The sequence below is a fragment of the Tachypleus tridentatus genome, chromosome 1, assembly GCF_004210375.1.
Source record: "Tachypleus tridentatus isolate NWPU-2018 chromosome 1, ASM421037v1, whole genome shotgun sequence".
In the NCBI taxonomy this organism is placed as follows: Eukaryota; Metazoa; Arthropoda; class Merostomata; order Xiphosura; family Limulidae; genus Tachypleus; species Tachypleus tridentatus.
This window is the reverse complement of record NC_134825.1, coordinates 99151747-99160562: the sequence shown is the minus strand read 5'-3', so window position 1 is coordinate 99160562 and position 8816 is coordinate 99151747.

Sequence of the window (8816 nt, the reverse complement as noted above, 5' to 3'; positions counted from 1 at the left end):
ATCGCGTCCTCTATTGGCAAAAGTTTTTATAACCACTAATAAATAAACAAACATATTTGTTTTAAAGTTTTATGTTTTATAATTATGCATATAGCCACACAATGGGTAATCTATGCTGTGCCACTAGCCCACTATGAGTATCAAAACTCGGTTTCTAACGTGAGAAGTCCGTAAACATACCGCTGTTTCATTGGTGAGCTTATTAAAATGACATTTCTGACAACTTTATAAAATAAACGAATATTTTGACTCTGTCTTCTTCAGAGTGCAATTCAAAATAAAAACTTAATATACTTTATTTGAGCTTATAGTAATTTATAAATACTATCCGAAAGGACTGTACAAGGTTGCCACGGGACACACACACACGTATATATATTTATATTATACAAAACCAAATTTAAAATTCCAGTCGAATTAGAGGACAAGAAACACTGAATATGAAATGGAATAAAATCATAAACAGAACTACACACAAAATTATATAAAATTACTAAATAAAATAATATACAAACCAGAAATTAAACTGAATTAAAACCGGAAAAATGGATACAAATTTAAAATTAAGGATGCTACATTATTAAAATGCAACAAAACTGGATACATATGTATAAACGCTTTAATTATGACGTACTCTTTCAGTTTTTCGCATATAATTCATAGAATTCAAATAATGTAAAAATGTAAATGCTTTTCGTGCTAAACTTGTGAAAGGAGAAGACTAGTGAATAAACACGTTAGATATGATTTATCCCTATGAGATTAAACGTTGAGATAAAAATGAATGTAATATTCCTTAAGACTGTGAATTTTTAAATCATAAGACTATTTTATTCAACTTATTGCATGGCAGCCCCGCATTAACGAGAATAAACACATTATAAATCGAGTTTCAGCGCATGAGAGTTTACGACGAGACCTCCTAGGCCCACAATAAACTTAAGTTCTTAGAAAGTTTATAAGTTTTCATAAAGGGGCTAGTAAACTAATCTTTATTTAACTGGACATAAATACAGCGTCATTAAGATTGGTGAAAAATGTAGAGTAGTTGCTTGTCACTACTTAAACCTAAAATAACAGTTGTTAACGGATGTAAAAATAAAGTTTAACTCATAGTTCCATTTATTGAAAAGTATAGAGCTAATTATATTATAATCAATGTATGCATTTACTACCTAACACTTGCAAAATTTTCTGCAGTGGCACAGCGATATGTCTGCAGACTCACGCCACAAGAAACTGGGTTTCGATACCCATGGTGGGCAGAGCAGAGATTGCCCATTGTGTGGTTATATGCTTAATTTGAAATAAACACTTGTAAAAGTAAATACTCAGCTCTTAGATATTCTAGCAAAAGGTTGTTGACAGTAATATATTACATCATGATAATGTTTTATGTAACGTAACGAGTGAGGAGTTGGAACATTTTATCATCTCAATGCAAATGTAATTCATCTATTGTTCATGCATGTGCTTACTGGTAACCTTGACATCGTAACTGATGATGACTTGCGACTGTTTTTAAGCAGAAGTCCTAAATTCCTGGAATATTCTAAAATAAATTGAAAAATATTTAATAAATCTCTGAAATATGTTTTAAAGAAATAAAGAAATCCAATATAGAAAATACGTCAATTTTGAATCTTTTTTGTTTCATTGAGATTCACGTTTAAAGAATTAGTGTTGGATTCTTTGGTGGTAATAATTATAATTAGAGGTTAAACTTCAAAGTTTAAACTTGAGTTGAAGACAAAACCCTGCATAACCTAAAACAATATCTCCTGAAGGAACAAAAGCAAGGAATGTATAGTATTCCATGCAAATGTGACAAGTAATATACAGGTCAAAAGTCACGTCCCTTAGAAACAGTAAGCAAAAACACCAAGGTCACATGGGTAGAAGTGAGATTCAGATATCTGGTTTAACACGTTATCAGTTTGAACAGGTCACAAAATACTTTGGAACGAAAATTTTCTACCAACCTGTAAACAGAAGTAATATAAATAATCAAAGTAGGCAATCTTTCACTACACCGTGACATGAGTTTATTCACATAGTTTTCGTTCACGCACTTGACCTTAATCCTATTTCTAGGTGACAACATTCTTTAATATTAAAATGTTTGTTTGTTTTTTAAATTTCACGCAAAGCTACTCGAGGGCTGTTTGTTTTGACTTAAGCACAAAGCTACATAATGGGCTATCTGTACTCTGCCCACCACGGGTATCGAAATCCGTTTTTTTAGTGGCACCCCTGTGCCACTGAATGGGGGCTCTTATTCTTGTATGTGCGTGTGTTTTCTTATAGCAAAGTCATATCGGGTTATCTGCTGAGTCCACCGATTATTCTTGTAAATAGTTGTTTGTCAACTTACTATTTTTCAACTAATTAAGATACATTATTTCACTTTAGTTTATTTGATATATACTCTTCAAAAAAAGAAAAGCAAAAGGCAAAATATGAGACAAATTGTTAACAAATTTATTCCGGGTAGTTCTGTATGACATGTGTGAAACTTTGCACATTCGCTGCTGAAATCCAAAGTCTGCAAAGGCGAAGTCCTCGCTCACTAGGTGAAGTTTAACGTCATTAAACGTCAATAACGAGTATGCCCCCCCCCGTGAGCATCAATAACTGCTTGGCATCTCCTGCCCATGGAAGCGATGAGATGACGAATCACATCCTGTGGAATGGCTGTCCACTCAGCCTGCAAAGCTGCTGCAAGTTGAGGTAGAGTCTGCGGTTGAGGTTGTCGCCGTCGCAGACGTCGGTCCAAATCCTCCCAAAGATGTTTGATGGGGTTTAAATCTGGTGATCTGGAGGGCCAGGGAAGAACGTTGATGTTGTGATATCTCAAGAAGACAGTGGTGAGTCGGGCTGTGTGAGGACGGGCGTTGTCATGTTGAAAAACGTCGTTGACGTTCACCATGATGGGTTGCACATGGGTCCTAAGAATCTCGTAGACGGTTGCGTACGGTCTGATCAGAAATCCTACGCAGCCCTGGTATGGTTTAGGCAGTAGACGTCGCAGTGGTGGTCCTATCCCGAAGGTGACGTAACCGGATGTTGCGATCTTGTGCGGGCGTGGTCACACGAGGTATGCCAGATCGTGGACGGTCACGAGTTAATCCATGTTGTTAGTGACGATTCCATAGCCTTGTGATGGTGCTTGGGTGGACATTCACAGCTCTGGCAACATCTGATCGAGATTCGCCTGCTTCCAACGACCAATGGCGTTGTTGCGTTGTGCTTCAGTCAGTCTTGGCGTAACTGTATTGCGTGTCGGTGGCTTAACACTGAGCTATGGAAACCGAGAACCCGTCACTTTTATAGGGATTTTGCACATGCAGATCTCTCAAACAAATTTATTGGACACGAAAGAGTTTTGGCGAAAACTCCGATGTTTTCCTCCGTTTTCAAAGTGCACAACTTTTATTGTCATTTTGGTCTGACAATCAGTGCCTTAACACGTGTAACATCACATACTCTGAGCTTGTAACGTTATTACATATATTTCTCTTTTGCGTTTCTTGTTTTGAAGAGTATATTTAAAATTGTTTCATCTTGCGCTTCTAAGACTTATTTTTTAGTTTCCTCCGTAACAATACAGTAATATGTGTGGTAGCAATTAATTTCAAATTTTTTCTCGTATGTAGTATTTAGGTATACGGACAATGTCTCACCCAAATATTTTTAATATATTCTACATTTTAATATTTTTAAGACATCTGTGAAGGGTATTTATTTCAAAGTGAGAATATAATTAGATCGGTAATTTGGTGATTATAACTTGTATTTTGCAAGATGAGAAATTATACATTGTTGCAAAACATTTGGCACTTTATTGCATAAAATTGTCGTCTCATTATAAAGAAATAAATTATAAAGAAATTGAAATTTTATTTCAATAAAACAATTATGAAACACGTTTTTCAGCCGATTACAGGAGACTAAAAATTTTCAAAAAATGATTAGAAAATACAAAAGACATGCCAATACGGAGAAAAACATTTTTTTAAACACAAAACAAAAAATTATAACGAAGAAAATACAAAGAAAAACTTAGAGCGATTGCCCAAAATTCAAACATCTATCAAAATATGATACTTGAATATTTATAAAAATCAGAGAAATTTTGGTGGTCGACTTCTTTTGATTACCACACTCAAGTTTTATTGTTATAATTTTTCACAATGTATGCATCTTATGCTTTATCACAGTAACTCCAGGTTTTTGCAAAACTATGTATTTATGAATAAAAATGCAACATGAAAAGCTAGCTTGTTTTCAAGCTAGAGCCAGTAATCACGGAGTTGAAACATTGAAATGGATTCAGATTTTTAGGGTGGAAGAATCCAGGCTACTTGAAGTTAAACAGTCCTCTTTCCTCCCACAAGTGATAGAGTTTAATGAGTAAATGAAGAAAACAAAATGTGTAAACACACGCATACACACCAGTCAGTCAATTCCATTATTCGTTTGTAAAAGAGTAGCCCAAGAGGTGGCGGTGATAACTAGTTGCCTCCCTCGAGCTTCATACTGCTAAATTCGGAACGACTAGCGAAGATAGACCTCGTGTAGTTTGGCGCGAAATTCAAAACAAACAAAAAATAGTCTGAGTTTTTTTTTTCTTTTTAAAGAAATCTAGTTGCTATCTAAGAGGAGTGAAGAGAATTGACCTTATAAAGCATCTCGAAGCCATACAGCTACGCAGGAAACTATAGTTCACGGGTGGGCAACTTATTTTTCATTGTGGACATAACTGTAGCTAATGAAAACAACGTTAGCTACACTGTTAAAAAGTAATAAAAAACAATGAAAAAATGTTAGTTTAATCAAAATAATTGCATTTCAACTAACCTTCAATGTGAAAATTGATGGGGGTTTTCATCAACAAGTTTCGTAAAATTTGGCTTGATATCTATGTTCAATGAACATCTTAGTAAGCCGAGATCTGTATCTAGACTTGAGAAAATCTAGCGTAGAAAATGTTGACTCACACATTAATGTTGATCCAAACATGGAAAATAATTTTCAAATTACTATCTCTAAATTTGGAAGACTTCTCATTTATCAGAATAGTGACCCACATCTCTCTGATATAACACTTTTGCTTACCTTTTCATGTGTTCTACATTTCGCAGGGTAAGCATTTCTTCTTTAAATCCACACGTATCCAGAGACAAAAAAATTTGTTTGTTTGTTTGTTTGGAATTTCGCACAAAGCTACTCGAGGGCTATCTGTGCTAGCCGTCCCTAATTTAGCAGTGTAAGACTAGAGGGAAGGCAGCTAGTCATCACCACCCACCGCCAACTCTTGGGCTACTCTTTACCAACGAAAAGTGGGATTGACCGTCACATTATACGCCCCACGGCTGAGGGCGAGCATTTTTACGCGCGGCGCGAACCCGCGACCCTCGATTACGTAACTTCCTCACTGAAAATTGCCTAAACGAAATTGAAATGAATCATGCAAAAATTGAAATATCAATTTCAAATTTTTAAATTCGGAGAAACGTCATTCAAAGTTTTGAGATAGATTTTTGATTTACTTTACTATAAAACTATTCAACTTTGCAGAATGTGTCAAATCATTCTTTTGTAATTGATCCCCAAGGAGGTTTAGCTTTAATCGAAATTCATGAATAGACTGATTACTCGCTTTTTATTTTACGTCTTCCCTGAAGCTTCGAATTCAAAATTATCCAAGTGAGCCACCATGTCTAAGAAAAGTGCAAATCACACTGCCACAAAGCTCGAGTTTCAGGGAAATTTTCAATCTTGCCTTTTTTAACAATATACTCTTATTTGATGAAATAAGGAAGTAAATCGCTCCAATACTTTTCCTTTACTTAATTATCTTACATTTACAAAATCAGTGAGATCATCAAAAGTGCAATCACTGCTTTTCTTCAAAGTCTCAACAAACTGTCAATGGATAAGAGAGCTTCCACTTCTAATATAATTCACAATTTTTACAACAATGTCCATCAAATTTTTCAATTCATCACTTTTAGACATCTAAGCACATAAATTTTCCTGATGCAAAATGCAATGGAACGATGATAGTGTGGACTTCACATTATTTTCAATTAAATGATGCTTAAAAAGAGAAACAAATCCTAATTTCGCACCAGTTATGGAAAGAGCACGCTTCTTTGTAGGTGTTTAATTTTTGAATACCCAAGAGGGTCAGGTGCACAACGCCTCTTCCCTATTCCTAGTTTTCATGTCAGCTACTAGTAAGGATTTGTTGTTGTTGTAGATTTTGGGCCAGAGTATCCCACAGTACTCCGGCCCTTTTCAGGGTAATGTACATGTATTGTCTTGATTTGCCCCCCCCCACCTTTCCTTTATCCATTTATTTTTATTTCTTTTTTAATATTTCTATACGTTTGTTTTTTTCACACACACCCTTTTTCCATATACAGTATACCCTCACCTATTCGCGGGTTAGGCTCTTAACCCTATCGCATCGTATGCCGGTATACCAGGCTAGCGTCATGAAAACGAATGCTCGGTAAACCGGGTTTTGTAGGTCATAGAGACTAAAAGCGCTTTTCGAGGGTATGTCTGTATTTACTCTCTCAAGCAGTTTTATCGATTGACGTCTTTATCGAACAATTATTACTGAATTGTACTGTACTGTATTATTATTATTAACTGAACTGTGCGTACTGTATTTATCTAAGTTTGCCTTTAAATTTGTTCCACTTTCTGTCAATTCTAATACATGTGTTGTACGCATAGAAAATGACTTTACGGTACAGTAATACACTATGGGTAACTATACTATGTACGTTTCTTTTTGATTAAAATATTGTTGCAGTACAAAATTAAAATGTGTTTACATTATCATTACTACATTAGTGAAATACATGACTGCATGCAATATTACTACATTATTACTGTATTAATGAGTAAGAGTGTCTTTAGAAAGTGTCTGGGAAGCATTTAGTACCGTATATAATCTCATACATAGAAGTTCTAAAACTGCATCCAATATTCGCGGTTTTTCGCTATTCGCGGGGTGTAAAGAACGTAACCCCCGCGAATAGCGAGGGAATACTGTATATATTTATCGTAAAAAAAAATAAAAAAAAAAAATAAATAAATAAAAGAAAAAAAATAAATAAATAAAAGAAAAATAAATAAATAAAATAAATAAAAGAAAAATAAATAAAAGAAAAATAAGTTTTAATCATCTAGTGCGTGGTGGCCAGCTTGATTTATATTTCTTAAATATATATTTATAGGAGAGAGGTACTTAGGACTATGTTCATCATGTACGTAGGAAGCACCGTCTGTTGTGTTCTGAATTTCGGGCAAAACTACTCAAGGGCTATCTGCGCTAGTTGTCCCTAATTTAGCAGTGTAAGACTAGAGGGAAGGCAGCTAGTCATCACCACCCATCACCAACTCTTGAGCTACTCTTTTACCAACGAATAATGGGATTGACCGTTACATTATAAAGCCCCCACAGCTGAAAGGGCGAGCATGTTTGGTACGACAGAAATTCGAACCCGCGACCCTCGGATTACGAGCCCAACGTCTTAACCCACCTGGTCATGCCGGGCAGAAACCAGTTTTTTAAAGTCTAGAATGATTTTTGACATTTCAAGAAATTTTTCAAAGATGTTTTTTCCACATGTTCAATCTCGTAATCCACAAAGGCCAAGCATTTTTCTCTCACTTGAAGATCTGAAGTTGCAGATCGAACCCAAAATATCAACTGTGCCGCGTCACTTACATCTGTTGACTCATCTAGTGCTAAATAAAAATAGTCTTAGTTGTTCAAGCAACTGATTTTCTACGTCTTTCGCTAACTATCATTCTGCGGACAATTGTTCTTCGACTCGATTGCAAATTAGTTACTTTTTGAAGAATATGATCTTTTATTTTTGAATCATAATTCTCCAATAGAGTTTCAATCACCACAATCAATATTTCTTTTACTAAGCATCAGAAAGATTTATTTTATGAGCTAAAATCCAAGCTACTTTATAGCTCGCTAACATAACTAGTTCTATCAGTGATAAACATCTTTTTAGGCCTCCCTTTCGTTCGGCCAGGTAGTTAAGGCACACGACTCGTAATCCGAGCGTTCGAATCCCCGTCACACCAAACATGCCCTTTCAGCGGTGGGGTGTTATAATGTGACTGTCAATCCCACTATTTGTTGGTAAAAGGAGCCCAAGAGTTAGTGGCGGGTGGTAATGACAAGCTGCCTTCCCTCTAATCTTACACTGCTAAATTAGGGACGGATAGCACAGATAGCCGTCGAGTACCTTTGCACGAAATTCAAAACAAATTAAACCCTTGTGTTCACAAGTTGTATTTTCACACGGCTAATTTCATTCATACGATTTTTGCTATTAACTGGAAATTTTACATCAAATTCGTTGTGAAAATTGTGAGTGTTGTTTAAGGTTATATACTTTACCATTCCTAAAAACTTTGTTACACAAAAGACACCGGCTTATTATTTGCTTCAATCACTGCAAATCAACTCCCAACTTTCATTAAATTCTCGTTTCCCGTTTTTGCAGTCACGCGCCATTCTCTTTGGAGTAGTGATGCCAGAATCAATTAAACTGTATTTTCTGAGTGTTCATCATCTGGATTCTTTCGTTTTCGAATTATCCACTTATGGGATTAAAAACAAAATATATTTAAACACTTTAAAGTTAAACAATAAACATATTTGCAAGCGCATGAAAAAAAAAAAAAGACTCACTCGCTAAGAAACATCTAAGCCACCTTGACGTTACAAAATAGGCGGAGTCTGTGGCAGTGGTGAAGCAAGCGACGTCAGT